The sequence below is a fragment of the Muscardinus avellanarius genome (genome assembly GCF_963383645.1).
Source record: "Muscardinus avellanarius genome assembly, chromosome: 5".
NCBI lineage: Eukaryota > Metazoa > Chordata > Mammalia > Rodentia > Gliridae > Muscardinus > Muscardinus avellanarius.
In genome coordinates, this window is record NC_137790.1 from 119,257,098 (window position 1) to 119,273,548 (window position 16,451).

The window sequence follows — 16,451 nt, forward strand, 5'->3', positions numbered from 1 at the left end:
TTGGATATTTTCTACTGCCCCATTTTACAATACTCTCAAACCTTTCTTTTTCCTCATGTGCAATCCACTGGTAAATCTATCCATTAAATTTCCCTTCCCCACCCCAAATATTGTATTATATTAGTCACTTTAATTTTTTCAGATTCAAATTTTCTATTGATGTTCTTGAGACTTTTACCAAATGCATCTGTATTTTGATGAATTATCTTGAATATTCACTTTAATACTAAGGATATTGAAATTTTCTCTTCACTTCAGGTATTTGATTTAGCCTTTCAGAGTTTGCTCTACACATCTTCAGAATATAACGAAGTCAGGAGACGGATACTGGCTGTTTGAGGTCCCTTGGGTCTCAATTTTGTCACTTAACTCACCCACATAACTGCCAAAACTGTCATTGTTCATCTTTCCCAGCAGAAGCTCTCTTTCTTAACCGTGCTTGTATTCTCAGCCTTTAATTCATTCCCAGAGTCAACACATATTCCCATAGGCAAAGGAAACTACAAAAGCAGTCTGCCTTTGAATTTACCTTTGCTTCTTTGGAACTGCATTCTGTTTAAGCCTTATTGCTTGAGCAGTTTCTCTAGCTTTTCTAGTTGTCATGAATATTTCTTCCTGCCCTGAAGCAGATGTCCTAATATGCATATTACCTTTATTTATACGATGTCTATAAGTATACAGTAAAAATGTATATGTTTACATGATGCAGATTTGTTTTTCCTTTCTTTTTCAAACAGAGAGCTTTTATTGCATCTTTAAAATATTACAAGAAGGTCTTAGGAATCATCTGGCAACTTACAGCTTTTGTGTCTGGATGACTCTTAGACTTTACTCATTGGCCTGCTGAACTCTTCCTTTTTCAGAGATAGATATCACCCCCTCCATTTTGATATTCTTATTTTAAGTGTTATGACTTGCTGAACTTGATTCAGGTTTAATGTCATTTCCTTCATAGATTATCTCATGGTTCTGGGCTTGAGATCATGAACAAACAAAGCCTGGCTTCAGCTAAACATTGCACATGTATTTTTCACCCAGGAAACTTAAGATTTCAGCAAGAGATCATGCTCCTTAATAACAATGTGGCTGGGAAGTGAGCCCATCCAGACCTTATTTTGCAGTGGAAGCCCAGAGTAGCACCCTCAGTTATATTCTGCACAGGACTGTGAGTGGTACAATAAAAGGCCAACTCCTTTCTATTTCTCCACCATTTGCTCACCAGATCCTTTCTTTTTCTTTCCAAGGAAACTGAGTTCTGACTTTATGTGACTGAAGGCCCTCCAGAGGACTCCTCAGGAGTCCTTCACAGTCACTGCGATCTCAAGGTAAGCTCAACATTCTCTTGAATACTGGCAATCTGATTGCTGAGAATGGTCTTCTTGCTCACAATACCTGCAGCAAAAAGAGCTACGGACGTGCTTTTCTAATGCTTTTAGACGTTTCTATTTTAATGTGTTCAAAACAGAACTCCTTTCCTTCTCCCATACCTGTATCCATCAAACTCCCGTTTGCTCACCAAGTTGGGGATGTGCGATGGTGTCCGTTGCATTTTGTAGGGGAATTGCTCGATGTTTTCACTGAAAAGAAAATAAAACTTTAGGACAAAGACCTGACAGAGAGAAGAAATGACTTTTTCCTTGAAATGTCTATAGGAAAAAAAATGGGAAGAACAAGTTCAGAAGCACTGCTGCAGAAATGTTCTTTGTGTTTCTGTATACTGTTGGGGAGGGGATCAGTAGCTAGAGCCCAGTGAGCAAGGGAAGAGCAGTGGGAGACAGTAGAGGGGCAGGTTCAATTATCATCTATTGCCTATAAAACTTGCAAATTAGAAACTGATCTTGCTGGCCTTTAACTCCCCATTCCAAGTAAATTCCAAGTAAAACATTCTCTTTTTCCCAGGTGGATGAGGGAAATTTTCTTTTTATTGGGAGATGATGAATGTTTCCTGTACAAGTGATGGTTGCATTTTGTAGGTGGAAAGCCATTGTTTTTATTTCAGTCTGTATGATTGCAAGGTATATGTGAACACTGAGTAGTTATAAAGAAACACGAACTCATTCCAAGTCTTTTTTTTTATTCCATAGAAGTATATTTATTTACTTACTTATCTGTTTATGAATGCAGTCCAAGAATTATTTTTTGGTTGGTGAAAAGGAGTGAAGTTCCTGCAATGAAGATGAAAGTATTACATCTGGTCTTGTTCCCATGTACCAGGGTCTCTCCAAAGATGCAAATGTGGCCACCTAATCCTACTCCAGGCCATGACATCCAATCAGCAGCTCACTTCTCTGCTAGCCACACCTGCAGCCTAAGCCTCAGCCAGCCTATGGAAAGGTGGAACCAGGACCATCCCAATAAAAATGCTCAAGTTTGTAGGTTAGATGAGACCTGTATCAAGAGGGTTTCCCGAGGACTCTCTCCATTTGGGAACTGAATTCAATGTGCTCTTTAGCTATGGGAACTTGCTGGTGACTCTTTATTTGTCTGTCTTGAACAGCAGGTAGACAAGAAGGAGGCTGGCACAGGTGACAAGTAGCTGCACACCTGCAAACAGCTGGTGTGTGGATCCCGGAGCTGCGGGCCAGCATTCTGCTTCCACCTGTGATCTCCCTCCTCTGAACCCCTGAGTCGGATCCTCAGTACCACCTCCGCAGAGTGCAAAATCAGAAATGACATCAAATCAAACTAGTGGTTATAAAAGAAACTTATAAAATCAAAATTAATAATCCAGCAATGAATTGAAGGATTTGACAGGTGGATTTTTCCTTTGTCCTTCATATTTGTTAAAGTCCTCTGATGAGAAGAGAAGAAAATTGGAGAGAGCAGAGCTTGATGCTGGTGCTTGTGTGTGCCGAGGTCGAGAAGAGGGCTATACTGTCCTCCATCTCCAGTCTGAAACAGAAGATAATAGAATAATGTACAGGTCTGAGAGTGAAAAGGCTAATTGCCTCGTTCCGCATTGTGTGCCTTCAAAGATAATAACTCTTTTTAGCAGAGAGACTTCCCTTTTCTTAGTGCGCCCAGGAGTAGAAAGCTCTTGAAGAAGCTGGCAAAGGCCTGAGTGCAGCCTTGGAGTCTCCAAGCCCCCCTGCTTGGCTCAGAAAACAGCTACAGATATTCTCAGGAGGCAAAAGGGGACCAGATGTGGCACTGAAAGGAGAAAGGCATCCTGGGTGACTATGGGGAAGCCAGACAGAAGAGAGAGCTGGCAGCCAGGTGGCGGCTGCTGCCTCCTGGTGGATCACAGTGAGGGGATGCTCAAGGCTGAGTGTGAGCCACTGGTTCCATGAACTTTCCATTACTGGCTACAGCTGAGGATCAATGTAGGGAAAAACCCTTAGAACAGATAGGAAGTGACTCAATATTTTTTCACGAAGGAAAGACAGGGACTCTAAATAGAAGCTAAGGCCCTATAAAGGACACAAGCTTAAATATTAGCACATCTGAAACATCAGTAAATATAACTGTGCCATGCTGTTCTAATAAATTTCCCCTTGTTTTAATGAAAAGTGGTAGAAACTGTTATATTTATTCTTTTATTTTTTCGTGGTACTGGGGATGGAACCCAGGGGCATTATACCTGCGAGCTATACCCCCGGCCCTATTTTTGATTTTTTTATTTTGAAACAGGGTCTCATTTATTTGCAAAAAAGCCTCACTAAGTAGCTGAGACTGTCTGCAAACTGCCATCCTCCTGTCTCAGCCTCCCAAATGTTGGGATTATAAGCGTCCCCACCATGACCCGCTTGTTATATTCATTCTTAACACCTGCAAAAGGTTATTTCAGCACTGGTGAGATTGAAGGGGTGGGCCATGGGTATTAAATTTTAAATAGGACATCTCAAAATACTAGAATAATACACATTTGTAACAAGTAATGCAACTATAGTCAGAGAGGTTTTGTAGTTACCTTCAGTGATTGCATCTTATATTTAAAGCAGATATATTATTCAACACAGGTGTTTACTTCATAATTTGTTTACTTCAATTCTTCAGTTTCTCTTATAATGAGTTCATAAAAATGTTAACATATGGCTATTCTTTCTTAATTTATGCATGCATACATACATGCACATATATGTTAATACGTTTTTAGACAAGATGGTTAACTCTTCTTTTTTATAATAACATTTTATTCTTATTATTCCTATACTGTTTTCATTGTCAATGTTCTCCTGATATTCTTTTCCATTTTAAGAAAACATAGGTGATTTGAGAGTGCAAATTAATTTTTAAGTTATTTTAATGATAAAAATATGACAAGTTTAATAAAATGGAATGATAACTGGCATTGTAGAAGTTTCATTTCAGATGTTGTTTCCACAAATGACTGGATAGTAGTGGACATTATTCATCTATTTTATTTTAAAATTATAGACACATTTTCTGATGTTATTTTTACTAATTTTTTGCAGTAAGACTATCTTCTTAGAGTTTCTTCCTTCAACAAATATATGACTCTAGAATGCCTAAGGGGCTTTGATTCCCTCATTATTACTTGTCTGTAAATTGTTCAGTAAAAATACTTTCTTGCAAAGAACACCACATAGCAGCTTCCCCAAAAGAGAAAAGTTTGCCTGGGAAGCAACTCGTGGTTGTCAGAGCCACATCTGTGCATCTGGGCTCAGCCTGCCATTCCAAAATGACTGTCCTTTGAGACTATAATCTACCTTACCAGGGAAGATATTTTTTGCTTTAACTCACATTAAAGCCTCATTTTATGGCATAAAGACAATTATAATAATGGACAACATCTCATATCTGCCCTTCAGTGGTTTCAGTGGAATACATAAGCACGTCAGCACTCCAACTCTTGATCAGTCTTCCCAGAGATGAGGCTCTTTTCCATTTTCCAGTCATTTAGATACATAAATTGCACATAATACTCAGTGCAGAGGAAGAAGGCAAGCCATGTTAGATCCACTTTTAAGCATAAAGGGAGGTTATTTATAAAATGGTGGCTCATGAGGGAAAATAAATGGTCTTTATTAAAATGGAGGAAATTACATGCTTCTAAAAAAAACTTAAAATAAATAATTCCAACAATGCAAGAAACAAAATCACCCCATGGCAAATCTTTATAGATTATTTATACTTTTGGAGTATAGTCATCCAGGCATAGCACCATTTCTGATTAATAATGAATGTGGATTCAGGGTGATCATAGCATTGTACTGTTACAAAGCCAGCACTAAACGTTTGGAGGAGAAACAACAAACGCAATTACTCTATAATCAGAATAGATCAGCAAATGGTGGTTCATCAGAGGAAAGCACAATAAAACCATGAGTTGTCTTTTTTTTTTTTTTTCTGTACTGGGGATGGAACCCATGGGTTCTTTCTTAAAAGAGAACACATTAGTAATGGATACATAAGGCTTGCCTTGAGGCTCAGAGGTCTAACACCTGTCATTTCCTGTGGAGGTGCCATTCAAATGTAAAGAGTACCTTTACAAGTTGAAGAGTAGGCTGCTGCTAGGTGCAGGGGCACACATCTGTAATCTTAATGCTTGGCAGGCTGAGACAGGTGTATCCACAGTGGTGAGGCCAGTACTGGTAACTTAGCGAGACTCTGTTTCAAAATAGAAAATAAAAAAGGGCTGGAGGTGTAGCTCAGTGGTAGAATGCCCAAAGATTCAATCCCTAGAAACATCCCCCCCACACCCCCCCCACACAAACACATACACATAGCAGGTTGCTTAGGTTTTAATACTGGCTCTGCTGACTACTAAAGACATTGCTGAGAGAGTTACTACTTCCAAGAACCTTTTTCCTTTTCTGCAGAATGAAGGTAACAATGTTTACCTGCAAAATTCATCTTGAGAGTTAGTTTACTATTGTTGGTAAACAATAGTGCTTGAGCATTACTAAGATTCATTAATATTAAGTGAAGATACGCCAAGCCATCCAGCTATGCTCTGAGCATCCTTCCTCTTGAGCTAGCAGTTTCAACACTTTCATCTATGAATCCATACGAGCCTTTCTGAAATGGTGTTCATTTCCCTGTGTTCCACTGTGCTTCCGTGTTATGACTTTCCATTGTTTATTGGTGGGGATTTTCTTAGCACTCCAGAACTTGGTGAATAGCCAGTCTACCATCTCCCAAGCATCTCTCCACTTTGCCCAAGGTTCGAGCCATTTCCTTGCCTGTCCTGCTCCTTGTCTGTGATGTTTGCTCTTTCTCACGCCTCGTTTTGTGTTATTCTACCAATGTGAAATTCACTAACATTTACCATATGAGTCTGTGAATGCCCTATAATTTGGAGGAATTGATTTTAAGTTTTGTTGAAGGACAAAAATTATCTCTATGCAATGTTTAAAAAAGCAATTATGACCCAACTTTAATCTCAAGGGACAGGAATTTAATGCTACTGTTTTTCTTAGAGAATGCCCAGGGGCCTTATGGGGCTACTCAAATGTCTGGGGGTGAGCAGAGCACTAAAGCATAATGCATTTCTTTTCTATTCTTTCTTTAATGTGGAACTAAGGTATGTTGCCATTGGATTAAATACCTAGTGTTTGCTGTACTCAGTGCATCAGAGAGAATGTCCTAAAAAAAAAAAAAAATCCTGGAAATGTCCCAGCCTCGAGGATGGTTTTATTTCCTAGAGTCTTCTTAAATGCACAGATTGAAATTGCAGGATTTTTTTTTCCCTTTAGAGTATAAGTCAGAACAAAAAAGATGCTTGGCTCTACACAAAAAGCTTTTTATGTGTCACACAGAGCAGCAATGAATAAGTATTCGGTATCAACACCCAGGCAAGGAAACAGGTTCTTAGAAACACCATTCCGCAATGGAGCTTTGCAATGTCTATATGGCAACATGGCCAAAAGCTATTGGCCATTTATTCTGAAAGATGTTCATTTTGTTCATATCTATGCAATGTGTTTTATGCAGCATAGAAAATATTATTCTTAATCATTTCAACCATTAAGCATTATTTAACATAGAGGTTAAATAATACTGAAGAAATTCAAGCAAATTGAGATTTTTTTTGGTTTGGTCATCCATTCTTTCATATTAAAAAAAACCTATAAGATATTTTAAGAAAGAATCCTGAGAAGATACATCCTTCAAAGAAATTAAACTATTTATAGGACAAAGAGTACCTATGGAAATTAGAACTCAAGATAGAAGATAGAAGAGCCCAAAGAAAGAGCAATTTAGATCACAGGGTAACTCAGATGGGGATAGGTTATGAGAAACTCTATTGATAAAGAAATATTGGAGTGGGGGCAGAGAAGGAGCCAGGATCTAGATATGGGAGTCAGGTGAAGGACACTGAAAGCAACATAATAGCATAAGCAAAGGCAAGAAGAATTGTAGTTTTATTTGAGAGGAGCAGTGACCAGTGATTGTAATCATGTGGTTAGGGTCTCGAGTGACAGAGGAAATATCTTGAACATAATCTTTTAGTTAATGGGAGCCACTAAACACCTTTTGATGAGAAGATGGATGGAAAAGATGGCTGATTAATCTTTTCACAGTATTTAAAATGGGTTGGATAGCCAATAGGTAAGTGAAAAGTAGAACTTTAGAAGAATTAGAGAATGGAAAGATATATTTTACTGAGTACTTATGGGAACTAGTTTTATATCAACTTTTTATTATATAGAACTTAAAATAGTTCAATTGCAGGGCAAATTGCAGTATCAGCACAAATCATCATATGAGGAAATTAGGGCTTAAACATGAGAAGTAATTTGAAATGGTGAAGCTTTAGGGGATATTAGAAATCGCATATTTCAAAATTTTAAAAAGCGATGCTCAGAACTCAGATTTGCCTAGATAATTAACTTGGTAAAATTGTGGGATTTCTCAGAAAATCAGTCATTCTCTGATCTGAAAAAATCCTATTATGGGACATGCACACACCTTCATTCTTGAAGAGCTTGTGAATCTGTCCTGAAAAGTCATACAAAAGGGTATGAAAAGAACTTCCATTTTCTGTTTTTTTAAAAATTGAGACCCCTTTCACCTTTTGCTTCTAGAAGATAACTCAATTAAATGGGATTTGGATAAAGCTTCTGAAAATCAGATAGAGGTATTCTTAACAACTTATTACAACTTGTAAGTGATTTTAGTATATTCAATGCCAATGTCAAACCTTTGCTGTATAATTTTTGCTGCCTTATAAGAAATAATTTCCACATTAGAGAGTTCCCATTAAAAGACGCTTTCAAAGAGAACATCTAGCAATTTAGGCATTTAGCAATACAGGGAAGTGCTTCTTGAAATTCACGAGAGAAACAGAAGCATTTGCTTACACTTCATACACAGTGCTGGTTACCATGGACATGCCAATCCAAGGTTATTTCAAAGCAAACAACATGAAAAGAATGACACAATTCAATGGAGAATTATAAGTTATTCCAGAAATATTGTGTGAATTTCCCATCATTTAGTCAATACCTGTTATAATCTGACTTTATTTTGACTTTCTGCAGAATGGTGTATGGGTGGATGTATGCCGGCGTGTGTGTTTGACAGAAAACTTTGGATTTCCAATATTGCTGATCTTGAAGGAAGATCATGAAAACTCCTAAACTAAATGGTTGTAAAAATCCTCAGTTCCACTTAAACATGAAGGACGATAAAGCAAAGGGCCAGTGCTACCATAATGGCCAATCATTTGATTAATACATAACGAATACTCAGCAGGTTGTAATCATTCCCTTAAATGCTAAATCATCAAATATTAGTAAGGTATTTTACATAGTCTTTAGCAAGCAGTTTTGAGGAAAAAGAATTATGAAATGTATTAAATATCATAAACACTATAAGAGAGATCTGTGCAAGGAATCGTGGGAACACAAGGGATGATAAATTGATTGGTGTGAGGAAAGGGAGGAAAGAAGAGGGAAGACATGGATGGATTCCCAGAAGAGGTTGCTATTTGACCTTGATTTTAAATGGATTTGTAAGAAAAAAAGAAGTATAAATGGTTCTGAGGGAGAGAAGTCAGTCTGGAGTAAATCAAGACATATCAAGGTTGAGGCGTGGCAAGCATCTTGATGTGCCCAGGGAAGAGCTTGTCAAGGAAACACCAGGGAAAATAAGTTGGTGAGCTGAGCATGGTAGAGGGTGCTTGTAATCTCAGGTCTTGGGAGGCTGAGATGGAGCATTGCAGGTTGGTGACCTGGTGACCAGCCTCAGCAACATAGCGAGGCCCTTCATAACTTAGTGAGACTGTGTTTCAAAATAGAAATAAAAAAATAAAATAGGAATGGGGACTGTAGCTCAGAGATATAATGCTCTGGGTTCATTCTCCAGTATTCACTCTCCAAAAAAGAGCTGATTAGATCTAGACCATAATGTGATTGTGTGTGTGTGTGTGTGTGTGTGTGTGTGTGTGTGTGTGTGTGCCATGCAATAGGCATTGAATATGTAATATAGAAAGTAAATATCACCGGGCATGGTGGCGTACGCTTGTAATCCCCGCGCTTGGGAGGTGGAGACAGGAGGATCGCGCAGGTTCAAAGCCAGGTTTAAGAGACCCTGTTTCCAAATAAAAATATCAAATAGGTCTTGGAGTGTAGCCCAGAGGTAGAAGGGTTTCCAGGAACCCCAGTATTACAAGAAAGAAAGAAAGAAAAAAAGAAAGAAAGAAGGAAGGAAGGAAGGAAGGAAGGGGAGAAAGAAAGAAAAAGAATAAACATATACATATTTTAGAAAGTGAACTGTACCAATGTGGATTCAAAATGTAAGAATCTGGAAGCAGGGACAAAAGACAGGAATGACAAACGAGAGGAGAGATGGCCTGAGTTTTTCAGTCAGCATCCCCACAGGCAGGGCCAGCACAGGCTCACTGTACTGCTCATGCTCCCAAGGATGCTCACTGAGATAGCCCCAGCAAGCATTTTACCTGCCCATGTTCCATACAAGCATGGTGGCCTCTAGTAAAAGAGATCTGAGGGAACATTTTAAATCTAAATCATAGCACTGAGGTAGGCACTGTTAGTATTAAAAGAAACAGTAGGGTCACTGATTGATCATGGCTGGTAAAGAAGGTAGTCATAGAAGACTCTGATTTCCAGTACCACAGAGGTACAGAGATTTTTGTGAACATAGTCTTACATTTGTGTCTAAGAAAGTTATATGTGTTATTGGAAAAAATATCAACTCATGAAGTTTTGTTCCATATGGACACAATTAAAGCAAAGCAGATATTTAGATTCTTACTTCAACTAAGCTTTTATTAGACCCAAATACTTTTGAAGGGAATAGTAACACAAAAGCCCTTTCTTATTTAAAGAGTTCCATCTTTCAGAGTAATGTGAAGACTGAATCTGGAATGATAGTGTTGTTGATATTGGAGATAGTCACTTGTTTATTACTGTAGAAGGCTCGCATGAAAGGCCAACTATACTGCCAAGCATCAACACTTTACAAGAAGTCTCTAAGAAGGTAAAATGTGGAAACTTGGCTGGCTGTATATGGTAAAGCAAGAACTATAAACTAGAAAGGATGGTGTGGCAAAAACCTGCCTTCATACTTTGTAAAGCACAGGATGTTTCATCTTGGAAAGAAATCTTGTGAATTCCATAATATATGGCACCTTTAACTCAATATCAAAACTTCTCTTAACATACTTAAAAGTCCATGCTCAGGATAAATCTTTTGACTATAGTATCTCTCACCAAACAAACACTATTGTGCATGTTTCTTTTTCTTCTACTCTATGAAAACATTTATTGAGAATTTACTGTTTTACAAGGACAGAGAACCTATGGTTTATGGAAACATAATGTATTATAGAAGAGTAGTCTGGCAACACACACCACATACAGAGCCCCTGGTAAGTGCATTTTGAGTGGTCTAACACAGAGCTCTCAAAACTGCCTATGTTGAAGGATCTGTTTGTGTTATTTGTGTTAACTTTGAATCCATTACAGACTGAACCATTTAAAAATTAAATAAAGATGAATTACTAGAAAAAATTTAGCAAATAGGGGTTGGGGATGAGCTCAGGGCTAGAGTGCCCAACTGACATGCACAAAGTCCTGGGTTCCATCACCAGCACCACACACATACACACAAACACACAAAAGACCCACAAAAAAAAGCATAGCTAGTGGTGCTTGCCAGAAGCTGGAGGAGAGGAAATTCTTGTTTCAGTTTTGCAAGATGAAAGGAGTTCTGAAGAGAGATGGTGGTGATGGTATTGAACAGTGTGAATATGCTTAATGCCACTAAACTGTTTATTTGGTGGTGCTCGCCTATAATCCCAGTACTTGGGAGAGTGAAACAGGCGGAGGTTCAAGGATATTGCTAATCAATTTAGTGAAACTTTAGGAAATTTAGTGAGACTCCATATTTTTATTTTTATGGTACTGGGGGTGGAACCCAGGGGCATTCTACCTCTGAGCTATACCCCCCAGCCCTATTTTTTATTCTTTATTTTGAAACAGGGTCTCACTGAGTTGCAAAGGGCCTCACTAAGTAGCTGAGGCTGGCTGCGAACTGCCATCCTCCTGTGTCAGCCTCCCAAATGCTGAGATTACAAGCGATGTTTTAAAATAAAAAATTTAAAGGCCTGAGGGTGTATCTCAGAGGCAGAATACCCCTGAGTTTCATCTCCAGTGCCACACACACACACACACACACACACACACACACACACACAGCCAGGCATAGTGGCACATGCCAGAAATTCCAGTATGTTAGAGGCTGAGAGATAAGAATCACAGGTTTGAAGCCAGGTTCAACAACTTAGTCTCACAACATAATATAGTTCAGAGTGATGGAGGTATATATGCACACAGCACTTGGTGAGCTTTACCCTAGCTCCCATTTCAATCCCCCTCTTACCCTATACATGATATTGAGATTGGCATTGATAATTTCATATACTTACATGATGTCAGTGGAATTGTTTTCTTCATTAATTCTTCACCACCACTACCACCACCCTCTACTAGACCCCTCCATCACTCCACTGGGGTTTATCTACCGTTATCTGAAGTCCCGACTAATCTCTAGCTTCCATAGAGGAGAAAAAATATATGACCCTTCGCTTTCTGTGACTAGCTAATCTCACTTAACATAACATTCTCCAGGCTCATCCATTTTCCTGCAAATTGCATAATTTTGTTCTTTTTTTATTGCTGAAAAGAATTCCATTGTACACATATCCCATAATTTTATAATCCACTCATCTATTTAGTTCATTTGCCCATTTCTTGAGTGGGTCATTTGATTTTTAAGTGTTGAGTCTTTTAACTACTTTGTATGTTCTAGATATTACACCTTTATTGGAAAAGCAACTGGCAAAGGTCTTCTCCCATTCTGTAGCTCTCTCTTTAGACACTTGATGGTTTCCTTTGCTTCACAGAAACTTTTAAATTTAATGCCATCACTGCTGTAGCCATGCAGGCTCCCACTGGGACAGTTTGTAAACTCATGATCTTGACATGAGGTTATAGCCAGAAGAGTTTTTTGGGTGGTTTGGCTGGGTGGTCTGGAGATTCCTGATCTTGAGGTTTTCTGATATGGAGAGAAGAATGGAATTGTTTTCTCATATTGGTTCTCTGCAATCACTGAGTCAACAGGATTTAAATTTAAATTTAAATTTTTTTTTTTTTATTGGAAGTCATCTCCAAGAGCCGCTTTATTTTGGTAGCTGCCAGATCTAGTGCAGGTTCGCCGCCTTGGCTCTCCACTCACAAGATGAGATACTTGGAGCTATTTTCAATTCTCTTCTCTTTGTGTTTCTTCCAATTCAACTATGGTTTTTTTTTTTTTTTTTTTTTTTTTTGGTGGTACTGGGGGTGGAACCCAGAGGCTTTCTACCTCTGGGCTATACTCCCAGACCTATTTTATACTTTATTTGGAGACAGGGTCTCACTAAGTTGCTGAGAGCCTCACTAAGTAGCTGAGGCTGGCTTTGAACCTGCGCGATCCTCCTGTCTCAGCCTCCCAAGAGCAGGGGATTACAAGCATGCGCCACCACGTCCGGCTTCAACTATGTTTTAACTGTCTTTTTTCTGTCCAGTTCTGAATGCTTTTCTTCTTTTGCCAAGAATCAGTCTTCCTGTTTGTTGTGTTTCAAATCTCAGAGCAAATGAAATGTGGTGCTTTCCTCTCTTTTGCTATCTTTAATCCCCATTGCCATGTTTCTGTCTCCCTAATTCTTGAGTTAATGCCATCTTTCTATAAACTCCTTCTCATCCTAGTTTCTCTTCACCCCTGGCTTTCCATCTCCTATCTGCTGATGTTTCACACTAACCATAATTCTTAACCCAGAGCAGACCACTGCCAAACTCCTCTTCTGCATCTTGCATCTTATCCCCAGAAGTTAGTTTCTTACCTGGTTCCAGTCCCCATGGTTTTGGTCATATAACTTTATGCAACCAGCCTGCTGGTAGAATCTTCTCTCAGGTTAATCTTTATCTAAGTGTGAAAAACTGATAATAATCAACAAAACTGAAGGTACTATTAACTCTTTAAAATCACATTTGAATTATGCATTAAAGCACGAATATTATCTATGTGAAAAAATACAAATTTAAGCCCGGTGTGGTGGCGCACGCTTGTAATCCCAGCATTCGGAAGGCTGATACGGGAGGATCATGGTTTGCAGATGGCCTCAGCTACTTAGTGAGGCCCTTTGCAACTCAGTGAGACCCTGTTTCAAAATAAAGAATAAAAATTAGGGCTGGGGGTGTTACTCAAAGTTAGAATGACCCTAGGTTCCTTCCTCAGTACCACAAAAAAATACAACTTCATAGATAAGACTTAACATGCCAATTGATCATCTCTGTATCATATCATGGTAAACCTATTTATTTAAAGTTAAGTACATTTTTTTCTTCACAATTATTGTATTATCTATTTGGTACATTATATAAAATGCTCTTCAAAGACCTCTGGAGAATTGGATGTCTGTCCTTCAAGTTTAATTTGTTTACCTTCAGTAATTCCGTTTTGCTCATTTTGTGATCTTTCCTGGCAATTTGCTTAAGTGAAACTCTGTAAGGAAAATATTTTAAAAAGTGAGGGTGGCTCCCTATTAGGGGGTATGTTTGGATTCCTTAAGGAATTTCTAAAGGTGGTGCCTTGGCAAGAAAGGTATACAGAGACATTCTTTTAGTTGACAAGAATCTCAACCTGACTAATATATTCATTTCTCAGGGATGCTATAATAAAGTGTCACAAAATGGGTTAAAATAATAAGCATCTGTTGGAAGCCAGAGTCCACTCTCAAGGCCTTGACAGAACTATGCTCCCTCTGGAGCCTGTGTTGAAAACGTTCTTGTCCCCTTCTGGCTCCTGCGGCTGGCCCTCAATCTCTGTACTCTTACTCTCACTCCAGTCCTCCCTCTTCACAGGTTCTCCCTAAATCTTTTCATATCACTTTCACGCTGGACGCCCTGAGTTTTTGCCTGAATTTTTTCCATTTACCAAGATACTGACCCTCCTGGATCAGGAGGCATCCTAATGAGCTCACCTTAATTTCACCATACCTGCAAAGACCCTATCTTCAAATAGAGTCACAGTTTAAGGAATTTATGATAAGAACCTAAACATTTTTTTTCAGGAGACACAATGTAACACATAACAAGTAGAAAAACAAATATAGACAATTCATTAGGCTATCAAAACAGAAAGTGTTCTTATCTAACAGGAGAAACTGAGGGAGAGTGACCTTTCAATGAATAACGAAAGGGTATTTTTCCACAGGAGAGAAACAGTTCTATTAAGCCTGCATATGTTTAATTAGGGATTTAATGGGATTCTGATCTCTTGAAAGCTATATTCACATCAATTTCTCAAAATATTCAACAGATTACACAAAATGGAAAGCCATTAAACTAATATCTATTTGAGAACTCATTACATTGCAAAAATCACTGTGCAGTTATTATTCCATTACTTAGATAATAGTACCTTGTGAATATCTCAAATATACATTTTCTTTTTTTTTCTTTTTTGGTGGTACTGGGGGTGGAATGCAGGGGCTGTTCTACCTCCAGGCTATACTCCCAGACCTATTTTGTACTTTATTTGGAAACAGGGTCTCACTAAGTTGCTGAGACCTTCACTAAGTAGCTGAGGCTGGCTTCGAACCTATGCGAGCCTCCTGTCTCAGCCTCCCAAGTGCGGGGATTACAAGTGTGTGCCACTATGCCCGACTCAAATATACTTTTTCTATAACAAAGGTCTACTAACTTCCTTATAAAAAAATAAAAAATAAAAATGATGCCATTTCTGTTTCAGAAGTTTGCAGTAAAATATAAAATAAGTAACTTAGTGTGTTAATTGGATTCTGACAAAATTTGTATTTCAGCACAAACTGAAGAACAAAAATAGTGATATATGCATTTGTAGGAGAACCATGTATATAAGTGATTGGTTCTTTGAATTGTCAATAAATTCATTTCATTAGCTAGAGACATGGCATCATCCTCAGGTATAAATGGCTAGCTTCCACACTGAGGCATTGCCTTGTTATCTACCAGTCCTAACGATGCACAAGCATTTACTCTGGACCTCTGTGAATTTTGTAGGTTTTCTTTAGCAATGCTTTGTTTGGACTGCCTAACCAAGGAGTTTGATCACTCTGATACTCCAGTGTCTAGGAACCAGATTGCAAATAGGTTCTCTGTGCACAACCACATGAAGTTCCCATACTGTGCTCTACCACCTGCTGAAGTACAGAATTCTAGGGTCTTGCCAAACCCATTTCAGGCTATTTACTATAAATTCAAGTCTGCCCTATATATAAACTCTGAGCCTTGATTATGTGATGCCATCTCTACTACTATATATGGAATTGTGTCTTATATTTATTAAATATTTAACCCTTTTTTTCCCCTCAGACCTCTTCTATTTTTTTCTAAATACTTGACCCACCTCCTTAAACTTTCTCTGTAAGCCCTGAACACTCTGTACTGAACAGAGCAACAGAGGGTAACTGCTTAAACATCATTTCTGTGAAAAGACGTCTGCTGACCACCAAACAGCCAATTTATGTATGGACTTTGAATCATAGTCTGTGTTTTATTTTTCTGAGGCTTTGACAGAAATCCATTAATATGAACAAATGCAGACATGATTATATAAACAAACACTTCACGTTTATCTATACTCATGTTAATTATATTTTGTTCTATAGCCATCGGCAATAAATGGCAAATAGCTGATTTACATGGCTAAAAGTCTTTTACTTTGCCCAAAGAGCTTGATCACATAATCTGGCAGAAGAGAGTGGATGAAAAGGAGGTGAATCTGAAGTGTTTGAAGATTCTTGTGATGCTCTTTTTCTTCCAAAATTCTTTTCTCCAAAGCTGTCCTTGGGTGCTCTACTTTGTAAGGAGCAGTAGAGGTAAACACACACTCTCTCAAAGGCCTTCTTCCAGAGCAGTGTGAGGCTTTGTAAAACAGGAACTTATTTTGATGTTTGTAGGCAAAGCTATAGACAGCCCACTCCCACCCCACCTCTGCAGAGT